The sequence below is a fragment of the Homarus americanus genome, unplaced genomic scaffold (assembly GCF_018991925.1).
Source record: "Homarus americanus isolate GMGI-L3 unplaced genomic scaffold, GMGI_Hamer_2.0 scaffold52806, whole genome shotgun sequence".
NCBI lineage: Eukaryota > Metazoa > Arthropoda > Malacostraca > Decapoda > Nephropidae > Homarus > Homarus americanus.
In genome coordinates this window covers 11,018,217-11,043,415 of record NW_024720773.1, presented here as the reverse complement: position 1 = coordinate 11,043,415, position 25,199 = coordinate 11,018,217, and the positions used below count along the sequence as shown (strand labels likewise).

General features: G+C 43.6%; 4 non-coding genes across 4 annotated transcripts; all 4 read left to right on the top strand.

Moving 5' to 3' along the window:
- Positions 1–2,467: 2,467 nt before the first annotated feature.
- On the top strand, positions 2,468–2,540 carry Trnat-agu. The gene has a single exon. It is a non-coding gene; the product is annotated as a tRNA-Thr (tRNA).
- Positions 2,541–10,302: 7,762 nt separating this feature from the next.
- Positions 10,303–10,386, top strand: Trnal-cag. Its single transcript has one exon. It is a non-coding gene; the product is annotated as a tRNA-Leu (tRNA).
- Positions 10,387–17,618: 7,232 nt separating this feature from the next.
- On the top strand, positions 17,619–17,702 carry Trnal-cag. Its single transcript has one exon. It is a non-coding gene; the product is annotated as a tRNA-Leu (tRNA).
- Positions 17,703–24,912: 7,210 nt separating this feature from the next.
- Trnal-cag lies at positions 24,913–24,996 on the top strand. The gene has a single exon. It is a non-coding gene; the product is annotated as a tRNA-Leu (tRNA).
- The last annotated feature ends 203 nt before the right edge of the window (positions 24,997–25,199 follow it).

Here is a 25,199-nt window from a genome sequence, read left to right as displayed (position 1 = left end):
CCCACCTCACTTCACTCACCACCACCCTCACCACTCCCCCTCACCTCACCACCTCCCCCCACCCACCACCCACCCCTCACCTCACCACCTCACCTCTCACCTCACCTCACCTCACCTCACCTCCCTCACCTCACTTCACCTCACCACCACCTCACCTCTCACACCTCACCCCTCACCTCACCACCTCCTCACCACCCTCACCCTCCCCCCTCCACCCTCACCCCTCACCACCCACCCTCACCTCACCTCCCCCCTCCCCACCTCACCCTCACTCACCCTCCACCTCACCTCACTCCTCACCTTCTGACTCCCTCACAACACCTCACCGTCACCTTAGCCAGTGTTCTCTTCACTACATCACGGCCTTTAAGGAACGAAAAGTTGTTAATCTCTTGACCACGTGACCTCCTGCTCAACATCCTCCACCTCCACCTCTTCCTCAACCTCCTCCTCAACCTCCTCCTCCTATTCCTACTCCTCACCCCTCAGTCGTGTCTCTGGGGATGTAGGTCACACTTAAGAGATCCCATGAGAAGAACGTGATGCTTAGCCACTTCGAGGTGCCAGTCAGGACCGTGTCTTCTTGGTGTGTGTGTGTGTGTGTGTGTGTGTGTGTGTGTGTGTGGAGAAAGAGGTAAGTCGCTACAGTGTCCTTTCAGTAGTAGGTTAGGTTAGGTTAAGCTTCACTATCTCGTCTTGGTGAGTTTGAACACAGCACCTCAAGGCCACGTGACGGCTGGTTTGGGTCGGAGTACTCAGCTCATTGTTATTGTTCTGAGGTGGCACTTGGCACTGTTTTTGTAGGGTGGTACACGGGGAGGTCAGTGTCCGTTCCCAAGAGTGCCTGAGTGCGTGTGTGTGTGTGTGTGTGTGTGTGTGAGGGAGGAAGGGGTGTATACAGTAGAAGTTCAAAGGGTTCATGTATCACAAACTTTCAAAAGAAACATAAAAAATAAATATAAAAGTCATACGTTCGTGTCTCCCAACATTTTCCTTCCCAAGCTTCAAAAGTCTTACCTTCTCAGTTTTTTTAAATCTTACGTCTCTCTGTGTTGATCTTCGCGACGTTGTTGACATGTTCCAACACGTCTCGCGAGCATAACAAACCCCGCTACTCCAATCCCTCTATGTAGAACCTCGCTATTACGACTTCACGTTATGTCGTAAGGAATTTTTCACCATTATTAACCTGGCTATTACGACACCATCGATAATAAACCTCACTATTACGAACGCATGGTAAGTCGTAAGGAATTTATCACTTAAACAAACCCCCTTTACTCTGAACTCTTAATTTTTCATTAGTGTTGTTATGACGAATATTAAAAAAAAATAGTTTAATTCCGTTGTAATGTGATTTTGACGGAGTGTAGCTGGCTTAATGTTTGTGGATGTTTTAAGGGAAGGGGAGAGAGAGAGAGAGAGAGAGAGAGAGAGTTGTTTGTGTCAACAGAAACGAAAACATCTATCAAGGGATTTCATACAAGATGCTCTGCCGGCTTTACCCTCCCTCTCCCTCACTTATCTAACCGAGTGTGACCTACTTCCCAGAGGTATTATTCACTCCCCCTGGTTACCTCCTACTGGTAAAATGGCGTCAATACTACACAGGGACTCTACTTCATCAACACACCTTTGGCCTCAACCTAACCCAACCAAACACCATAAGATACAGGATACAGGTTAACACAGGGACAAAACATACATAGACACACAGGTTAGGGATACTGGATACATAATACAGGGGGGGGGGTGAGGATACAGTCTATAGGTGGCATAGGGACACATGTTAAGGATACAGGGATACAGTCAACACGCCTGGTCCTACACACAGATGGTCACGGATAAGTGGCGGTGTACCTATTACCCGGAAGTCTTGTATGGAGGGACACCCGCATTCCTTAACCGTCACCCGGAACTAATACGATGTCCTACTAGTTTGGTGTCCTATTTTTGTGGTGTCATACTGTCGTGGTGTCATACTGTCGTGGTGTCCTATTTCTGTGGTGTCCTACTGTCGTGGTGTCCTACTGTCGTGGTGTCCTACTGTCGTGGTGTCCTACTGTCGTGGTGTCCTATTTCTGTGGTGTCCTACTGTCGAGGTGTGAGAGATAGAGATAAAGTGAGAGGGAGAGAGATAGAGTGAGAGACAATGAAAGGGAGTGAGGGGGAGCAACTGAAGGAGTGAGAGACAACAAAAGGGAGTGAGAGGGAATGAAAGGGTTGTGAGTGGGCTAGGAAGAATGTCACCCTCACCCCCCCTCCTCCTCCTCCAACCTTGACTCTCTCACACTCCACCCTTGATAAACATTCTCTCTCTCTCTCTCTCTCTTCATCTGTCTACGTATATATTTACTTATCTATCTATCTGTCACACACGTTCCCTGTCTTCTTCCCTTCCCTCATTTACTCTCGCTCTCTCTTTATCTCTCTCACATTCTTTCTCTTTCTCTCACTTTCTTTCAGCGCCTTCATAGCTCAGTGGCTAGAGCGCTGGTCTAGTAAACCAGAGGCCGGGAGTTCGATCCTCCCTGAAGGCATTGCGGGTAACAACAGCAAAACTTTTATATCGTTCGTCACCGTAAATCCGGATCCATAGCGCGTTCGCCATTATCGTTTGGCGTGAATCCGGATTTGGGTAAACAACGACACTAGTGCGAGACCTCTAAGAACGAGAACTTTTCATTCTCTTTCTCCCTCTTTCTTTCGCTCTCTCTCTCTCTCTCTCTCTCTCTCTTTTACACTATCTCCTTTCACTCCCTCTTTCTGCTCCCTCCCCCCTCTCTCTCTCTCTGTCTAGTCTCGTTCACGAAAGGAAAAAGAAGGAAGAGGAATAAAGAAGAAAAAATAGAGAATAATAAGAAAAGGAGGAAGATCAACGAAAGAAATGAAAAATGAAAAAAGCGACAAGTGAAATAAATAAATGAAACTAGTGAACACAAATGAAAGAAACGATCAATAAAACACTATAAATGAAAGAAGTGGCGATTGAAAGAAGTGATAGGGGAGACATGTTAGGATGCATTACTGAGATAGGAGGCCGTCTGACCTTGGCTTAATGCTGTTGCCACCCTGATAAAGGAAGGAAGGGAAGGAAGGGAAGGAAGGGAAAGGAAGGGAAGGGAAGGGAAGGAGGAGGGAGGGAGGGAGGGAAGAGGGTGAATAAGAGGAAAGGGTAAATAAATATCTCTCTCTCTCACCCCTTACATAACACATTAAGAAACACACGAGGTCCCAAATATGGTACTCGGGGGACTCCGACTTCCACGTTAAGTCAGCAGGAGGAAAATTATTCACCTCCAATAACTCCACCTCAGTAGACAGACAGACAGACACACAAGACAGACATATAAGACAGACAGACAGACAGACAGACAGACAGACACAGCCACCACTCCTTCCCTTACTTATCAACTGTAATAGCCTTCATTTTCTCTCTCTCTCTCTCTCTTCGTTTCTCTCATTCCCTTCCTTCGTTCTTTTCTCTCCCTCCTTCCATTTTATCCCATGCTTCCCTCTTTGATTTTTTATTCCCCTTCGTCTCTCCATTTCTTCTACTCTCTCTCTCTCTCTCTCTCTCCATCCTTTCCTTCCCCTGGCACTTGTACCCCTAGTACTGGCACTCTCCTTGTCACTGGTACTCCCCTGGCACTAACACCCCATGTCACTGGCAATCCCCTTTGTCACTGGCACTCCCCCCTCTCACTGGCACTGGCATTCCCCTTGGCAATGGCACTCCCTCCATTGACGTCATCAGCGACTAGGTACAGCTGTCACTGACATTCCGTTATGAGGAAAGGGGAAGGGGAAGGGGAAAGGGAAGGAGTAAAGAGGAAGAAGGAGGGGAAGGAGAAGAAATGAGACGGAGGAGGAAACGGAAGGAGAACGGAGGAGGACGAGGAATGGTGGAAGAGTATGAGGAAGGAGAAAGAAGGAGCATAGGGAAGAAAAGGAGGGGGAGAGAGGATGAAGAGGGAAAAGAAGGGAAGGGGAGAGAGGTGTAGGTAGGAGGAGGAAGGAGAGGACGGGAAGGAGGAAGGAAGGCACTACTTCTGTCAATGTCACTGTCATGAACGATGTGTGTGTGTGTGTGTGTGTGTGTGTGAGTGTGTGTGTGTGTGTGTGTGTGTGTGTGTGTGTGTGTGCATAAACAAACCAATGAAGATAATTTATTTGCCCTTAAATTCCTCACTTACGATCGTTTTTGAGAATCCATCTTCGTGTGGTAGTTTCCTGGACATGCTAAAGGGCAGAATACTGACTTACGAGCCTTTGAGAATCTATGTCGTAGTTTAAGTGAGTTAGATGTAGCTTTATACCTGTTGTATAATCCGAGATGACTTGAGTAACATAACTTAACCCTTTGATTACCATACCTTAACCCCTTGATTACCATACCTTAACCCTTTGATTACCAAACCTAAACCCCTTAAATACATTGATTGTAAACCCTTTCTTCTACAGCCACCGAGATACATTCTTAAACACCATGGATCACTTACAGAAAATATAATAAAAATATCAAAGTAAAACAAAAACAAAATACAATAGACACAATGAATGTAATTTTGTACTCACCCATTTTCATTTGGTCGACTTGGGAGAACCATCGGAATCGAACCAGGGACCTTTGGGACGGGATTTGAGTGCAGTATCCAACTCAGCCACCGCACACTAAGAAATAATAAGGAAATGGAGGAAAATGTGAGAATTAAAGGAATAAATGAAAGGGAGGAAAAGGAAAAAAATATGATAATGAAAGGAAACAAATAAATAAAGGAAATAAGGGAAATATAATAATTAAAGGAAAAAATAAAAGACAGAAAATGGGGAAAATATGATAAAAGAAAAAACGAAACGGGGGGAAAAATATGATATAATTAAAGGAATGAAATAAAGCAAATAAATAATAATAAACACCACGTCAGCAAGGCCAAGGAGGAACCAGCTTGACCAGAATAGCCAACCGGTTTGTCTTCCTTCCCTGTATCTTGTCACCAGCTGGGTTATATAATTAGCGCCACCTGGCTACCACCTGCGGAGGGTCCACCATCTGCAGGCGGTACACGGTAAACATCTCGTCTTCTCATTTTTATTGACGATAAAGTCTCAAGCGGAAAGATCTTACTCCTACCGATCTCAGGGAGGGAGTGAGTGGGGGAGTGGGGGAGTGAGGGAGTGAGTGGGGGAGTGAGGGAGTAAGTGGGGGAGGAGGGAGGAGGGGGCGGAGGGGGGAGGAGGGAGCAAGGGAGGAGGAGGGAGGCGGGAGCGAGGAGGCAGGGGGAGGAGGGATGAGTGTGGAGGAGGGGAGTGAGGGAGTAAAGTGTGAGCAGGAGAAGGGGAAGTAGGAATGAGTGGGGAAATGAGGGAGTGAGTGGAGTGAGGGAGTGAGTGGAGTGAGGGAGTGAGTGGGGGAGTGAGTGGGTGTGTTTACATGCCGGGTCCAGTCCCTTCCTTGTCTAGCGGGGTGAGTGTAGCGGAAATTTACTCTTGTTTAGCAGAAAAAAAAAAGAATAAGGTAGTTTGTCTCACCTGAAGAGTAGATACTACAGTTTATTTCACCTGTTGATTAGTGACTTTGACGCTACCTTAGCGTTGTGTTGTGCTGGATTAGGTTAAGTTAGGTTAATCTTAAGGTGAGATAACCTGGGGGGCCTAATCTTCAGGTGAGCCGGTTAAGCGATTTTTGTAGGTAAATGTATTTGTTCTACCTGACAACAACAAGACCAGCACCAGGTAGGAAGGAAGGTACAGTACATCTTGCAAATCCTAACCTAACCTAACAGAGCCACAACCATCACCCTCTCTCCTCTCCTCCCCACCATACCCCCACCCCAACAACCCTTCTCCCCCCATCCCCTCACCCTCCCCCCTCCCTCATACTACACACAAGCTACAGATGTTTTAAATAATGACATTTGCTGTTTTTATGCTGCATGAAATGGGTTTTGTGGTGGGTTTTAGTAGTGATGATGAGGTCAGCCGAGACATTGCCAAGGATAGAGAGGGGGAGGGAGAAGGGGAAGGGGAAGAAGGGCGGATGGAGAGGAGGGGAAGAGGGAGGGGAAGGTGAGTGAGGAGAGGAAGAGGAGGGGAGGGGGAGACAGGGGGTGATGGAGGGGGGAAAGGGGATGGGGAAGAGGGGTGGGGGGGAGGACTTCAATACCAAGGTGGTCTGTGTTTGATGTCTAGCGGGTGAGCATCTTCCGCAAGTTTAGTGGCGGGCGCGAGCCTCAGAGACCTGCAGTATAAAGGTCTCTGAACGCCGCCATTATGACAACAACAGCAACAACAACAACAACAACGACAACAAAGGATAATCTGGTGTGTGCATGTGATTCTAATCTCTATGGTATTATCGTTTAAGGGTGAATTTTATTTTTTTAACTTGAGGTTTAGTAAAGGAAGGTGTGGTGCTTATTATCATTTAGCTACTTGATTCATCTCCCTCTTCCTCCGCTTACTCTTCTTCTTCCTCCTCCTCTCCTCCTCCTCTTCCTCTCCTCCTACCCTTCCTCCTCCTCCTCCTCCTCAAGAATGACTGTCTCGTCCTCAAGGTTGACTCTGAGGATTACGTGGCAGATTTAACCTAAGACTCCTGTACAAAAACAAATTCTAGTGTTTGTTTTTTTTAGTCAGATTTTGCCAGATTTTCAGTAGAGTTTAAATCTATTGAAGACCAGATTATTTTTTGGGCAGATTTTTCAATTATTTTTTCCATAGGGTAAACACACACACACACACACACACACACACACACACACACACACACACACACACACACACACACACACAGACACACACACACACATTATTTCCTTTTTCCCTTTCAATAAATCCTAAAGTCTGTAAAATACACCATGACCAAATTTTAAACAACATACAACAATAAAATCATACAATACAATAATAAATTCATACACTACAATAGAATACAATTCATACATTACAGTTTCATTTCGAGGTTTGGTCAACGGGACATACACGGATATTTTAACTGAGTATTATGTATTACCTGTATTGTTTATATGCTGTATAATTATGTTGAATCGTAGGAATTTGTATGATGGTTTTACTGTGTCTGTCTGTCTGTCTGTCTGTCTGTCTCTGTCTGTCTATCTATCTGTATGTCGATTGGTCCATTCTATCCATCCATTCATTCATTCATCTATCCACCTGTGTACACGCAACACATGTGTACACGCAACACCTGTGTACACCTGTTGGATTATTATTTCGGTCAGGACTACAATGCGTCGAAACTGCTTAAATTAACCATTGTGTAGGGGGAGGGGAAGGGGGAGAGTGGGGGAGATGGGAGTGATATTGGCCGGTTTCAGTAGTGAGTGACCAACCCTCCAGAACAACTTCCTCTGTTTGTCTCTCCTCTTCCCCCCTCCTCCTTCCTCCTACTTCCTGTTTACCCCCCCTCCTCCTCCTCCCTACTCCAAACAGAGGATGGGAGAGGTAGGGGGCGAGAGTGGTTGAGAAGATGTTGATTCTGGGAGAGAAGAGAGAGAGAGAGAAATGGGATCTGGGTAATCACACATAACTATACATGATGATTGATCCAAATTTTAAAAGATTGGCGAAGTAAAAAAAACCCTGTAATTTGGCGAATTTTTCCGTGAACTTTAACCCGGTGATAAAAACAAAAATAATCGCAATTTTTGTTCTTGTCATCCGAAAAAAAATGTCACAATTTTTAATATAATTTTTCAACCTTTGACTTCAATAAAATTTACATATATAAACGATTTTTTTTACGCCTGAATTTTTTTATAACGATTTTGCTGTAAATTTAGATTGTTGTCTTATGTAAAAAATGAAAAACTCTTGTCTCTTTCTCTCATCTGTCTCTCAGAAGTATCTCTTACACCTGTCTCTCCCTCCTATATATCACACACCTGTCTCTCACTATCTCTCACTCACCATCTCACCCACACACCTGTCTCTCACTCCCTATCTCACACACGCACACACCTGTCTCTCACTATCTCTCACACACCTGTCTCTCACTATCTCTCACACACCTGTCTCACTATCTCACACACCTGTCTCTCACTATCTCTCACATACCTGTCTCTCACTATCTCTCACACACCTGTCTCTCACTATCTCTCACACACCTGTCTCTCACTATCTCTCACATACCTGTCTCTCACTATCTCTAACATACCTGTCTCTCACTATCTCTCACACACCTGTCTCTCACTATCTCTCACACACCTGTCTCTCACTATCTCTCACACACCTGTTTCTAAGGGCCCGGGGCTTTTCATACAGTAAGCACGAACCAGCCAATTCCACCTTCACGGTCTAGTGCTTAACCATTGTGCCACCGTCATTATGGGCGTGGCTACCCAGCGGGACGCCATAACCTCACGCGCCTCTATCACCCTTACAACACCAACGCATAGGATAGATTCTCGTGTGACTTTAAAGGGAATACCTCTAGAATACGCCATAATGGTACTTATTGCCTCATGTGTAAGGGTTAGTTCTCGGTAGGCAACAGAAGTCGATTAGCGTAAGAGGGAGTCATTAATTTACGCCATAATAGTCCATATGTCTTCTATTTTAGAGGCTAGAATTCCATGTACCTTAATATAAAGTAGCAGAGCCTGGAAATGCCATAATAGTATTTATATACCCCATACATAGAGCTAAAATTCCAGTGTAGATTGCAATAAGGGAACCAAACGCCATTACTCTATGCTAAAAGGAGTCTTATGCCCCCTACAGAGAGGCTATATACCCTCGTACCAAATTTCAGTAGCAAGGAAGCCAGACCTGTAAACAATAATAATCCCTATGATAACTTACTATAAAAACTATATCGCCTTGTAACTTAAATCACCAACTCTATAAAACGGCAACACTACTAACCACAATAAGCTCTTAAATCACTCGCAATAAAGCTTAAACTCCCATAAAACAATACAAATATAAACATAAACTCACCTCTCATTACTGTATGCTATTATAACCCATTTGCAATCAATACCTAAGTCCTAAATTCCCTTTAAGTTATGTTTATTTACGATGTGGTAACTTAACCTACCTACGTCATCACTAAAAACAAATTGGTTGCCAGATGCGGTGAGATGAGTTGCTATGTCGGGATTAATGAAGCTTACCTGATGACATGGTTGTTAATGAGTCGCTCAGGTGTGGCGGAAGATGGTGTGTGTGTTGTTGTTGTTGTTGTTGTAGTTGTTGTTGTTGTAGTTGTTGTTGTTGTAGTTGTTGTTGTTGTGTAAAAGTTTAAGCTTGCGTGTCTGTTCTGTTACAAGTAGATTGTTTTGTTTGTATCTGCGTGTGTCTGTAATTGTATATATTTGTGTGTTAATGGTTGTATGTGTGTGTGTGTGTGTGTGTGTGTGTGTGTGTGTGTGTGTGTGTGTCTCAAAGGTACATAATATATCACCTTTTTCAATAGACACGATACTTGAATTTAATGAACACATTTTAGAGAGGATAATATGGCAGCCAAAATGACACCAAAAGTACCTTGAGACTCGACTTTAAATAACATCCTCTTAAGTTACGAGATAAATAAATTAACGGACGAACAATTAAGAAACAGATCTCTGAGGCGTTGTTGGTGGTGCAATATTTATTATTAGCAGGTAACCAGGTAAATCATCACAGGTACATAGGTTTATAAGTCACAGGTAAGGTCTGATGTAATTGGATTTTTCTGGTAGTCATGTGCTTGTAAGGGAACCCTCCCAAGGTACACACACACACACACACACACACACACACACACACACACACACACACACACACACACACACACACGCCCTAGCAACACCCTGTATGTCATTGAGTTCACTGAAGAGGTGATTTGCATCATTAGAGAGACCTTATTAAGAGGAATGTTACATGCAAGGACAGACACACTTACACAGGAATATACATACATACAAACATACATACTGTACATACATATATACTCTCTCTCTCTCTCTCTCTCTCTCTCTCTCTCTCTCTTCTCCCCCTTACACTCACTCACCCTTTCACCCTCACACCCCCCTTACCCCTCTTCCTTCTCTCACAGTCACATCAACAAGGGATTTGGGTCATGTCCTTCCTAGATCTCCCAGTTCAACATCCTAGCACGCTCCCATTATCCTAGCACGTTCTCAGCACCCTCGCACGCTCTTAGTCCGCTCTCAGCACATTCCCAGATGGGTAGGTAGATAAATATAGGGATAAATAGACAGACAAAAATAGATTGCTAAATAGATGAATAAATAAATAAATAATATGGACAGATAAACGAACTTATTACATGTCAGGATGGCCGAGCGGTCTAAGGCGCTGCGTTCAGGTCGCAGTCCGGTCTTCCGGGCGTGGGTTCGAATCCCACTTCTGACAAGATATTTTGAGAGGGTCCTGGAGTGTGACCCTCAGGGGTAAATGGAGTGAGGGGACTGTGGAGTAGAAGAGGCAGGCACAGTGAGGGTGGAAATTGAGGGGAATGAGAAGAAGCACGGAGATGACGTAGGTAGACGAGACAGGTAGGTGAACGGGGGTGGGGCTGAAACACTATTTTTATCTGGAAAATGCAAAAAAAAAAAAAGACAAAAAAAGACACGTTTAGTTGGTTCAATCAATATCAATGTCAAGACGTAATTAAAAAACAAACCATTAACATTACCTGACTAAAATCCACAGGTAACAGGTAATTAGCATCATAAAACGTCACAATTACCTCCAGGACCATTCATTAACGACCAAAATATTGTAAACACTCTCCTCTTTCCACCATGACAAACACCGTTAATCTTCCTCTTACAAAACACCCCAACCAATTATTTACATACTCGAAAAATATATTTAATTTACGTATAAAAATATCAAATTGCTGCCAAGTGTCAAGAATTTGTAAACAAGTCGAGTCATTTGTTTTTTTTACCCAGTGTTGGAATTAGTTTAAGAGGTGATGGTGGGGGTGGGGAGTAGTGGGGTGTGGTGGGGTGGTGGGGGTAGTGAGGGTGGTGGGAGTAGTGGACTGGGGGTGGGGGTGGTGGTGGGGTAGTGGGGGTGGGAGTGGGTGGGGAGTGAGGTGGTGGGGTGGTGGGAGACTGGTGGCAGTGGTGGTGGGAGTAGTGGTGGTGGGGGTGGTGGTGGTAGGGTGGCAGTGGTGGGGGTGGTGGTGGGGGTAGTGGGAGGACTGGTGGTGGTGGTAAGGGTGGCAGTGGTGGTGGTAGTTACTGATGTTTATTGTTAGATGTTGCCAATTGTGTTGTCAAAGGTTGCGAAGTGTTGTTAGGGGTTGCCAAATACTGTCAACAGATGTACCCAGGTGTTGGTAGAAGTTGTCAGAAAGGTGTCAGGTAAAAGGTGAAACCCACACAAATTCTCACCAGGTGCACTAATGACTTACCTTGTTAGCTGGCACTATTTTTCTGTTTTCATCCACACAGCAAGTTGTTGTTGTTGTTGTTGTTGTTGTTGTTCGTCGTCTTCCTGGGACCAAGAAGAAAACAATTTAGGTCAGAGAATTACCAGATGTTGGTGTACATACATACACGCATACATACATACATACATACATACATACATACACACATACAACTTGTGTGCGCTTTGTGATGTTGTCTTGGTACTCAACCTTTCCTCTGTCCCAAATTCTTCCCTTACGTTAATTCAAATTTGTATCTATCTATCTCAATCTACCTTTCCATCTATCACCTAATCCAGTTATTTACACCTGTAGATAATCATTCAATAGCACAGTCACTAGAATCAGTAAGTGGAACCAGTCGAAATTCCCCCCAACCCTCCACCCCTCACCCTCCACCTCCCCAACACTTCACCCTTCACCCCCCCACATTCCCTCACCCAGCTCCTCACCTCCCCCACTCCCTCACCTCCCCCTACCCCTCACCGCCACTCCCTCACCCCTCACCCAGTTGGTAGAAAATGTCAACAACATGACGATAAGTTGAGTTCCAGGCGACGATCTCTCTGCCTGAGGTATGATAATCACATAAGGTCAGGGAGGGGAAAAGGTAAATATTCTGTGTTTTCTTTTTTCCTGTATATTTAGCTCTCTCTCCCTCTCTCTCTCTTACTCTCTCTTTTACTCTTTCTAACCTTCTCATTCTCTCTCTCTTACTATTCCTCACCTTCTCATTCTCTCTTTATCTCTCTCTCTCTACTTCACTAATCCCTCCTCTCCCCCTCTCTCTCTCACTGTTGAACCAGGAGAGTTAAGTACTGTAACCTAACCTAAACTAACCTAACCTAACCTAACCAATGTGTGTGTGTGTGTGTGTGTGTGTGTGTGTGTGTGTGTGTGTGTGTGTGTGTGTGTGTGCGTGTGTGTGTGTGTGTGTTTTGTTTTAGTGTCGTGTCATGAGGAAAATGTAATATTGTTCCTTTGTTCACGTGACACTAAGCTCATGTACCTTTCTTCATGCTACACTAAGCTCATATTTTGTTCCCTTCTTCGGGTGACACTAAGCTGTCATTTCGTGTCGTGCTTGGTGGTATCATTCATTACTGCGTGTCATAACAGTGTCATGGTGAGCTGTTATGTCATGTCATGGGGTGGCGTTGTGACACTAACCTGTTGTTTGTTTATCAGTGTGTAAGGCGCCGTGCCGTGGTGGTCGTGCCAGGCACCACTTGTTATCACATGTCACTGAGGAGAAAAACAGAGAGGGTCGTCCACCGTCGGCCAGATGAAAGACTCAACTCCCCACTACATAGAATCCGAATCCATGTTGATAGAGTCCGTATCCGTGTTGTTGAATTTATACTTAGTTGTGGATCGTTTATATTCAACTCTCTTTTCTTTTTATCCAACCGTTTATAAAATAACTTACAATATTTGAAGATTTTCCCGCTTGTAAACTTAATAGAGCTTTGACAGTACTTTGAAATATAAACAATAAACATAAAAGCGTTATTCTGATGTTTATAATTAAATAACAATCGCTGGAAGAGTATTATTATTAAGTAAACATTATCTATATTCTTGTGGGTAAGACCAACTGAAGGTCATTGGTTGATATTAGCGCCAGTAAACAAAAACTAAATACATGCCTTGATATTCTGGCACTTATGAACAAATATCAATCGCTGGTGGAAAAAAAAAGGCGGGGAAATCCTGATATAAACAACAAGAAGAGGTTCCGAAACACTAGAGTATAAGGACGAAGAGGATTAAATCGTCTAATTCTACCCAGTGTCTTATCTCTAGTGATCTTGGGTAAATAAGCTCTCGTGTGTTATGGGTCAGGGAGCGTAGATATAAAATAAAATAAAATAATCCAATGTTTGTTATCTTATCAGTTATCATAACAGACTTTGGTGATGTATGATTGGTGTGTTGTTGTTTATTAAAGATAAGGTTGTGTTAAGAGGTGTAAGTGTTCAGTTTATTCATTTTCTTCCTTCATCTCTTCTTCCCTCCTACCCCTACGTCACAACTTTCTTTTTTCTTTCTCCTCCTCCTCCTCTTCCTCCTATACCTCCACTTATATCCCTCCTATTCTCCTAACTCCTCCTCCTCTTCCCTCCCTCTTAATCCCTCCTCTCCTTTACCTCCATCTTTCTAATTCCTCCTCTCCTCTTCCCCTCTCTACTGCATCATTTTCTCTCCTTCTTTCTTCTCTCCCCCTTTCTATCTTCTCTTCCTTCTGCCCTCTCTACTCAATCCTCCCCTCTCCTTCCATTCCTTCTCTTTCTCTCACCTTTCCCCTCTCACCTCTCCGCCTCACCCTCTCCACCTGTGCCTCACCTGTGTCGTGTTACCCAGGTATGTCTCCACACTGATAATCAGCTGTGTTTACCCACAGTATCTCAGCATCACACCTGACCCCCCTTAACTCCTTCTCTCAAGGCTCCAAGGACTCTAACCTAATCTAACCAAACGCTAACCTAACCTAACCAAACGCGAACCTAACTTAACTTAACCAAACGCTAACCTAACCTAACCAAGCGCTAACGTAACCTAACCAAACGCTAACCTATCCTAACCTAACCAAACGCTAACCTATCCTAACCTAACCAAATGCAAACCTAACCTAACGTAACCTTCCCATATTATTATTATAACAAAAACAACAACAGCAACAAAAATAACAACAACACTATCACCACCATAAACAAAACTAAACAACAACAACAACAACTACAACAATTAAAAGAGCAACAAGAATAACCACAAACAACAACACAACCATCCCTAGTGACGTCATTAGTAAATAAAGCACACAGCTGGCCCTTTAAACCAGCACAGTCTGACGCCATCTTAACCAGCCATCTATCTGTCTTAGTGTCTGTTAGTTTTACTTCCTGTTTGTCCCTTATTAAACCAAGACACTATTAAGTCTATTATTAAACCAAGACACTATTTATTAAGTCTATTATTAAACCAAGACACTCTAGTATTAGGTCCATTATTAAACCAAGACACTCTAGTATTAGGTCCATTATCAGACCAAGACACTCGATTATTAGGTCCATTATTAAACCAAGACACTCTAGTATTATGTCTATTATTAAATCAAGACACTCTAGTATTAGGTCCATTATTAAACCAAGACACTATTTATTATGTCTATTATTAAACCAAGACACTCTAGTATTAGGTCCATTATTAAACCAAGACACTATTTATTATGTCTATTATTAAACTAAGACACTCGATTATTATGTCTATTATTAAACCAAGACACTATTTATTATGTCTATTATTAAACCAAGACACTCGATTATGTCTATTATTAAACCAAGACACTCGATTATTATGTTTATTTTTAAACCAAGACACTCGATTATTATGTCTATTATTAAACCAAGACACTATTTATTATGTCTATTATTAAACCAAGACACTATTTATTATGTCTATTATTAAACCAAGACACTCGATTATTATGTCTATTATTAAATCAAGACACTCTATTATGTCTATTATTAAACCAAGACAGTATATTAAACCTCTCTGTATTAACCTTAAACTAGATCTATCAGTAATTAATTAAAACCTATAAAACCTAACTAATTAACCTGGTTTATCTTACATATACAAAAAACGAGTCTAAAATCAATTAAACCAGACACTAAAACCACGGGTTTATCCTACACGTGTCAGGTATGTTGTTAAAACCCCTTAATTGTTGACCACTTGAAAGACAGAAGAGCTTATACCTTTAAACCTTTCTGTAGCCATTCATTTACACCTGTTCATTCACACCTGTTGATTTACACCTGTTCATCTTTACTTGTTCATTTACACTTATTTACACCAGTTCATATACACTTGTTCATTTATACTTGTTCATTTACACCTGTTAATTTTTACTTGTTTATTTACACTTGTTCATTTACACTTGTTCATTTACACCTGTTCATTTACACCTGTTATTGAAAGTAAATTTGTAAATCTTGTTGTTGAGCTGAGTGATTTACAGATGAGTGTGTGTATATTTGTGTAAAACTTGGTGATTTACAGAGAATAACGTAAAATAGAATTAGTTATTGACAAAGAAAAACCCACTGACTCTGGTTTATTTACAAAGAATAACGAATCAAAACTCAACTAAACCAACCAATAAAAAAACCGCCAAACCCATCATTAAACCACTAAACCACTCGATAAAACCAGAATAATCAACAGATCTCCCCAAAACCAGCTAAATCTGCCACCCTTACACATCGCAGTGCCACATCTGACTCCCAGGTGGTGGCATTCGACCTGGGGTAAAGGCATGCTGTTGACTCCAAGTTGGCGCCAGGTAATAGTGCCAAGATTCCCAGCAGTTAATTCATCTTTGTTTAAGAGCATCACGAGGGTTTGTTTCCGTCAAGAGGTGAGAGAAGAGGAAGAAAAGGGGAGGGAGGGAGAGAGGAGGAAGAAAAGGGGGTAGGGAGAGAGGAGGAAGAAAAGGGGGTAGGGAGAGAGGAGGAAAAGTAGGGGAGAGGTTGAGGTTGAGGAAAAAAAGGGAGGGAGGAGGTGTCATAGAAGGAGAAAAGAAGAGGCTGAAGAAGAGGGGAAAAGAGGGGTGGGGGAGAGATGAGAGAAGAGAAAAAAAACGGGGCGAAGTGAGAGAGGAGGAGAAGGAAAAGAGGGGGAGGAGGGGGAAGTGAGAGGTGAGGACCATTCCCTGATGTAGTTTTAGGTCATTGAGGGAAAGATAACACATATGTGAGATCAACGCAGCTATTATGTGGAGGAAGGATCTAGCACATAAAAGAGGGCGGTATACGTGGGTGTAAGTGGGTGGCTGGGTGGGTGTAAGTGGGTGGCTGGGTGGAAGTGGGTGGCTGGCTGGGTGTAAGTGGGTGGCTGGTGGGTGGATCAGAAGGGTAGAGAGGGTGGAGAGGGGGGGGTCTGGGAGGACTGAAGAAAGGGGCTGGGGAGGGGGTGAAGAGGGCTGGGGGAGGGGCCGAAGAGGGGGCAGGGGGAGGGGGTAAATACTCAGAGTTAGGGAGAGAGCTGGGGGAGGGCTGGGGGAGTCTTCAGGCTGGGGAGGGCTGGGAGTGCTAAAGAGAACCTGGGTAGGGTTGAGGAAGGGCTGGGGAGGGCTGGGGAGGCTGGGGGAGGGAGCTAAGACAGGGATAGTGTGAAGCCTGTACACCATCGTCGTCAGCATCATCCTCAACATACTGAGGCGTGTCTGACGTCACTCGGGCTGCTGCCGAGGTGAGGATGGTGTGATCAACAAGGAGGGTGAGGGTGAAGGGGGGTAAGGGGAGAAGGGGTTAGGGGGAGAAGGGGGTGGGGAAGGAGGGGGATCAGGGAAGATGAAGAGTCACAAGATGTTTAGGGTCCTTAGGAGAGAGAGGGGGGAGGAGAGGAGGGGAATGGAGGGGAGGGGATACACAGGTGAGGGGAGACATTAGAGGACACTGTGGTTACGTGAGAGAGAGAGAGCGTCTGTGTGTGTGTAAGTACGTGTATGTATGTACGTTTCTCTGTATGTGTGTGTGTGTTTAGTCAGGAAGTTTACATTGAATCTTTGGCCTTAAGAAAAGCCAAACTGTCATGCCAACTGTAAACACCTGAAGTGATCATTAAACATGTGACAAAATAAATTACAGGTGTGTTAGTAAGGTACACCTGACCAAGCACACCTGAAAAAGTTAAGTAGGGTTTAAACTTACCTTGACACTTGATTTTTGGGGCTCATACCTACTATATATAAATGTCCTCCATACACACTCACACACACACACACACACACACACACACACACACACCCACACACACACACACACACAGGGTCTAAAACAGTATCGTGTCGTCAATACAACCCAGAAATTGCTTTATTAGGTCTGGCACTACGATTTAATCTGTGAAGAGGAAGAAGAAGAAGAAGAAGTCGCCACGAGCCTCTAAGAGGGGGGGGGGGTGGTCGCCCTCCTCTGATCATGTGAGAGGGAGTCAGGCAGGTGTTATGGTACCTGACCAGACCACGTGCGTTTGTTTTGATGAGCACAGCTGATTGAATGCTCTTTAAACCCGGGGGAAAGGTAGGGGCGTGTGTGTGTGTGTGTGTGTTGATGGGTGAGTTTAGTTGGTCACGTGCGAAGAAGAGAGAGAGAGAGAAAGATGTTTGTTTACATCTACAGAAACTACTAATCACTATGTCAGGATGGCCGAGCGGTCTAAGGCGCTGCGTTCAGGTCGCAGTCCGGTCTTCCGGGCGTGGGTTCGAATCCCACTTCTGACATGACATTTTGAGAAGGTCCTGGAGTGTGATATGACTCCCTTAGGGGTAGATGAAGGAGTGAGGGGAATGTGGAGTAGAAGAGGCAGGCACAGTGAGGGGGAGGAGGACAGTGGTAAATGCATCAGTTCCAACATTTATTCATAATTCAACAAGCATACCTTTACAAAGACGCTAATTAGTACAGGTGCAAGCAATGGTACAATCAATTAGTACAGGTAGAATAACAGTACCCCATGACAGTGACGCAATCAAGATATAGCTGTAATCCCTAATACAGGAATAACATCACATTATTCGATACAGAACCAAATACCTAAATCAATTAAATATTTTAGACGTCACCTGCAAGGCCTTGTTAATTAATAGCTAGGAATTACTGTACCTTTTACCTTAATTAATTTAACCTGTTCTGTGTATCAATAATGACAGTACAGGAGAAATACATTACCTGTACTTTATTATGTAACTGTAATAATACTAGTACTCTCTCTCTCTCTCTCTCTCTCTCTCTCTAGGTCATTTTTACACTTTCTCTCTCCCTCGTAACTCTCTCTCTCTCTCTCTCTCTCTCTCTCTCTCTCTCTCTGTGACTAACTCAACGGGGATTCGAACGTGGAAACAAAACACCATAAACCACCCTACCACGACACAAGACATCAACACACACACACACACACACACATCCCTGCTTGACAAACACCGCTCTGCACCATGAAGTAAGATTTAATGCCGTAGAGATAAGATTGTATTGGTGAGGGAGTCTCTTTCATGTGAGGGGGGAGGGAGAGGGAATGAGGAAGAGGGAGGGGGAGAGGGAAGGGGGGAGGGGGAGGGGGAGGGGGGAGACGCTTGACAGACCCAACACAGTTCACTTAACATGGCACGTCAACACTTCCCCTCCCCATCCCCCCCCCCCTCTACCCCCTTCTCCTCCTTTCCTCCCCCCCACCCCCCTCCCCACCCCCGAGACAAGATCGTTTTAGTCCAAATTCCCTCATTTTATTCACTTCCTCCTCCTTCCATGTAAGTATTTATAAGTAAGATAATAATAAGTATTTGTAAGTAAAAGAGAAATTTAAGATAATCTGATGTTACTTAAGTATTTAAAGAAGACACTACAGCACAGTTTATTCAAGATGTCTGCTAGTTTTTTTTTTCATTACTTATTTACAAATTTTTTCTTCTAATTTGATTCCGGAAATATTTTTGTGAGGAAGTTTAATATGAATGAATACGAAGAACAATTATATAAGAAGAAGAAGAAGAAGAAGAAGAAGAAGAAACAGCAATAAAAACAACAACAGCATTTTTAATTAATATATAGAAACTGAGAGAGAGAGCCACAAAACTCAGCTAACACAGCCATATCAATTCAGACTGTCATATGACACCTCAAGACCTGTCATGACCCAGCTGAGACACGTGACTGATGGGTAGCTGACATAACTAGAGTCCTCCCCACTACCCCCACCCCTATTGTTACTGGGCGGACTGGTACTGGGGCAAGGGAGAGAGAGAGAGAGATTGCCATAGTAACCTCTCCCATGTATCCATGATTTTCTCTCTACCTATCTATCTTTCTATCTATCTATCTATCTATCTATCTATCTGTCTATTAGTTCTCTCTCTTTCTCTCTATCCATCGTAAAATCTCACTCTCTGTCTGTCTGTCTGTCACACACACGTTCAGTAATCTATGTCACTAGGAAGGAGTCGTTCAATTGGTCACGTTCCGAAGCCTCAACACCCTGGTCTGTCTACTTGTTGACACTGTGTCATATCTCGAGTCAATTGCCTGATTAACTGGTGCCACATGACACCTCTAATCCCTTTAATGGTGTCAAGTTGGTAGAGAAAGATTTAGATTGCATAGAAGGGGTTCAGGGAGCATTCAAAGGAGTTCAAGAGGATTCAGGTGGGTTCAGATGGGTTTATGAGGGTTCAAAGGGGGTTCAGATGACATCAAGACAGTTCAGATTGTGTCCAAGGGATTCAGAGAGGGTTCAGAATAATTCAGGAGTGTTCAAATGTGTTGAAAGGCATCAATGAGAGTTCAAAGAGGTTCAAACATTATTAGGAATGGGTTCAAGGAGAAGAAGGTTCAAATTAAACAGGTTTATACCATATGAATGAGGGAAAAGAAGAAGAAGAAGAAGAAGAAGAAGAACTCAAAGGTTCTATAAAATTCTCCAACACTACACCAAGAGTAGAAGGTTCAAAGAGGAGAAGAGGAGGAGGAGGAGGAAGAAGAGGAGAAGAAGAAGAAGAAGAGGGGGAGGAGGAGAAGGAGGAGGAGGTTCAAATCAGGGCTTAAATAATAAATTGGCCTCTACTAGCCCGCCAGGGGGGCTGAAGGGGGTGGGGGTGTTTGCAAATATTTTCTTTGTCGTGTTATCATTATTTTAGGTGTTATATTTATCTAGAGAGACACCAGGCACAGACGAGTAAGGGAGATCCATTCTTGGAATCACTCGGCATTTGGCATTTTCTTGGCACTTCCCCCCCTTACCTACATAGAGCCATTCCCGTGCGGCGTCTCACCTAGTAACTGGCACTCTTCCCTCTCTGTACCTCCACAACGCTCTTACAGACAGCCAGCTCCTTCCTGTCTGGTCTGGCCTTCAAATGTCTCAATGTCTGACTCAAATTGTATAATGTTGCCAAATTGACTCAGATTTTTACCACCAAGGAAAAAAAAATATGACGGGACAAACTGACTTCACTGATGTATATTTTTTCTAGGTAATTCCTGTAGGATGAGAGTTTGATGTTAAGATTAGGTTAGGTTAAGTTTGGTTTGGTTAGGTTAAGTTTGGTTTGGTTAGGTTAAGTTTGGTTTGGTTAGGTTAAGTTTGGTTTGGTTAGGTTAAGTTTGGTTAAGTTTGGTTTGGTTCGGTTCCATTTATCAGCGAATCCCCTGCCCAGGTAAAGATGGTGGCAGGGTGGCAGGGTGGCAGGGTGGTAAGGTGGCAGGGTGGCAGAGTGACATCATAAGCCTGGCAAAATGTATATTGTATTCTTAGATGTTAAGTTTCTCTCTCTCTCTCTCTCTCTCTCTCTCTCTCTCTCTCTCTCTCTCTCTCTCTCTCTCTCTCTAAAACAAACGAACAACAACAAATAAATAATCACAAATAAAATAAATAAATGAAAAGAAAAACAATAAAACAAAAACAATCTCATCTTCGCCTCACTTTCGCGTCCAAGTCAAGCTATTACCCAAGCACAAGAGTTTTCACGCCGTTCTTAAGGTCGACAGAGGCTGGTTTAAGCAGTGGGATGATCAACCTTGTGGACATATTAACATAGCACTTTCTTGTTCCCCGGGAGTGTGAAATTTGTGTGAATATAAATAACTTGTTGACTTCGTAGGCGGATTAGAGAGAGAGAGAGAGAGAGAGAGAGAGACGGTGTATTATCTTAGAGGAAGGAGGGGGGGGGGAATGGAGAGTAGGTGAGAGGGAAGGAGAGAAGGAAGGAAAATACATGGAAAGAGGGAAGGAGAAAAAGAGAAGCTTGTTAAAACGCCATAAATGAATCCAACGAAGACAACACAATCGAAATGCAACTTGTAAACCTTACCTCTGCAACAAACAGCAACACTACCCAAGCACATATTGCAATCCCGTGTCTCTATTGCATATTAAGAAACAAATCAACAAGCACTATTATCTATATTTAACTACTTAGAAAACACAATTTACTTCGTGCACAGCGACGACCACCCCCATAACACACACACACACAAACACAGACACACACACACATACACACACACAAACACAAACACACACACACACACACACACACACACACACACACATATAAAATCAACAAACGACTACAATCTGACAACTGTAAATAAACAAGGTTACCTCATGCACCTGTCTGATGCCTGTGCAATAAATGAAAGCAATATTCAAACACCTGTTGCAGCCTGATAACGGTGTTGCAAATATATAAAACTCAACACACAACATGTAGTCTTTTTTTTTGCAAATAATAATTTTTTCTAATACATTGTAATTTTGTGTTTGTTGCAATGAAAATATTATCACAGGTATTGTAATCTTACGTGGAAGGAGAAATAATAAACAAATAAACAAAACAGTGTCCTTCTGTCAGGTGCGTGTGCAATAAACGATAACAATAGCCAATCAAACACTGCAACCTTGTACCTCAGTTGCAAATATCAACACCAAATCGGATATTCAACAAATACAAAAATAATTCTCCCCCCCCCCGAGTGTTCTATTGCAACATGTCCTCAACTCATGCAATAAATTAAACCAACAAACAAACACAGTCTGCAACATCTTACCTGAGTTGCATGCACGATACCGACAAATACCCCCCCACATAAACTTTCCTTTAGAGAAAAATAAAAGATTGTCCTCAGTTCTTATTGCAACATAGTCCTCCCAGCTTATGCAATGACCCGGGGGTGATATTTAAACAGCCTTTGCAGCCTCGTGTGTGTGTGTTGCACGGTAAACACCACCATTACCTGCCAGGACTCTTGTGTCACTGGGCTAAATATTCTTCCTGCTCCTCCTGCTTCTTCTTCTTCCACTAGTTTCTTCCTTCTTCTTCTCCTCTTATTCCTTCACTAGCTTCCTCCTCTTCTCCTTCTTTCAAGCGCCTACCAGAGTCCGTCCGTCCGTCCGTCCGTCTGTCCGTCCTACCGTCTGTCCTTGCTTCCGTCCGTCTGTCCATGGCCAATTATCTGACTGCCTGGAGGTGCTCATGAGTGTTACGCCCCTATTACACGACACTATCTTTATATAGACTGTGACCTGTCGTTCTAAACCTGTCTGTCTGTCTGTCTGTCTGTCTGATCGAGTTTTAGTCTCAGTTGACACGACAAACACACGAACAAGCAAAAAAGAAAACAAACACACACACAGAATAATATAATGACAAATACAAATAAACACGCGGACAAACACAAAAAACAAACACACAAACGAAAATACAAACACAGAAATACAAAAAAGTCCCCCCCCCAAAAAACACACAAAAACACATAAACAAACACAGAACCACATCTTCCCGCTTAACAGACAGGCAAAAACACACACAGCTGACCTCGCCTTGGTAACAAAAACATATGACAACTCTTTAAGAATTTCATAAATACATTTAAAACTTTTATACTTTTACGTCAATAATTTTTTTGTTACTATTATTTACAAGTCTCGCCATATTACAGGTACAGGTATAAATACAGGTAAGGTTACAGGTACAAAATGCAGGTAAAAATAACTTGGGGAGGGAGGGAGGGGGGGGAAGAGAAGGAGGGTGGGAAGGAGGAAGAGAAGAAGGAAAGGAGGAAGGAAAGGAGGGAAAGAAAAAAAGGGAGGAAGAGAGGGAGGGAGAAAGGAAGAGAAGGAGGGACAGAGGAAGAGAAAGATGAGGAGAAGTAGGAGGGAAGGAAAGAAGGGGGGAGAGAGAAAGTGAAAGACTTTAAGTTAAATTTTACCTTTAACTAATAACCTAAAGATCAATGTAACAAACTCTGACAACAAACCAATTAAAATGGCGTCAAATCAACACCAAGACTGTACCCAGATTCGTCCTCTCTCATGCCAGTGTTAGTCGGGGAAAAAATGCTTAAGAATCACAGTGAATTAAAAGTTCCACTCTTGGCAACACTGCCCCTCCAACACTGCCCCACCAACACTGCCCCTCCAACACTGCCCCACCAACACTGCCCTTCCATCACTGCCCCCACCAACACTGCCTCCACCAACACTGCCTCCACCAACACCAACACTAATCCCACCAACACTGCCCCACCAACACTGCCCCACCAACACTGCCCCACCAACACTACTCCCACCAACACTGCTCCACCAACACTGCTCCACCAAAACTGCCCCACCAACACTGCCCCACCAAACTACCAAACTGCCTCCACCAACACTGCCCCACCAAAACTGCCTCCACCAAACTGCCCCACCAACACTGCCCACCAAACTGCCCCACCAACACTGCCTCCACCAACACTGCCTCCACCAACACTGCCTCCAACACTGCCCCCACCAACACTGCCCCCACCAACACTGCTCCACCCAAACTGCTCCCACCAACACTGCCTCCACCAACACTGCCTCCACCAACACTGCCTCCTCCAACACTGCCCCCACCAACACTGCCCTACCAACACTGCCCCACCAACACTACTCCCACCAACACTGCCCCACCAAAACTGCCCCACCAACACTGCCTCCACCAAAACTGCCCCTCCAACACTGCCTCCACCAACACTGCCCCACCAACACTGCCCTCCAACACTGCCCCTCCAACACTGCCCCACCAACACTGCCTCCACCAAACTGCCCCACCAACACTGCCCCTCCAACACTGCCCCACCAACTCTGCCTCCACCAACACTGCCCCCACTAACACTGCCCTCCAACACTGCCCCCACCAACTCTGCCTCCACCAACAATCATCCTTCTCTTGTTTTTTTCACTCACTCTATCCCCAAGGACACGGCGCATATAACGAATGCTTTTAAAGCAAAACACACAAACACACACACACCGCCCACCTCGCGCAGTCCGCCACTACAACAAAATTCAGCCCATAAGAGCCCGCACCGATAGATATAAGAACAGCATCATCCCATCTATTGTTAAAATAATAAACAACTCCTGATTTATGTACTGTACAGCTCTGTAAATGTATTCAATGCATATTATATCATTATGTCTAAATCAAATGTAAGTTTGTATATTTTCAGCCACCGGCTGCAACTCTATTAATAAACCGTTTATTATTACATTATTATTATTATTATTATTATTATTATTATTATTATTATTATTATTATTACAGTATTATTATTATTATTACAGTATTATTATTATTACACACTCTACGGACTTTACACCCACGTTTCACATACACATCTCCTTATACTTCACCATACTGTACACACTAATACTACACCTTTACAAATGATGATGTTATTTATGGGGGAAACAGCGATCTCTCTCTCTGCTGCCGGTATGGTAAAAGGTCGCCTCTCATTCACTCTCACTCTCGTGGTTGATGAGAGAGAGAAGGGTGATAAAAGTGTAGGATAAAAAGGAGAAATAAAGAAAGGCAAAAAAGGAGGAAGGCAGGGAGGGGAAGAGTAATAAAAATATGAGAGAGAGAGAAAGAGAGAAATGTTTGTTTAAATCCACAGAAAACTATGCTATATGTCAGGATGGCCGAGCGGTCCAAGGCGCTGCGTTCAGGTCGCAGTCCGGTCTTCCGGGCGTGGGTTCGAATCCCACTTCTGACATGACATTTTGAGAAGGTCCTGGAGTGTGACCCTCAGGGCTAGATGGAGTGAGGGGAATGTGGAGTAGAAGAGGCAGGCACAGTGAGGGGTAGAAGATGGGGAGGGGAGTTACAGTACATTCCCACTCCCCTGTCAACACTGTTTACACCTGTAGGGAGTTAAGAGACTAATCTCCTTGAATTACTCCTGAATTAAAGAGGAAT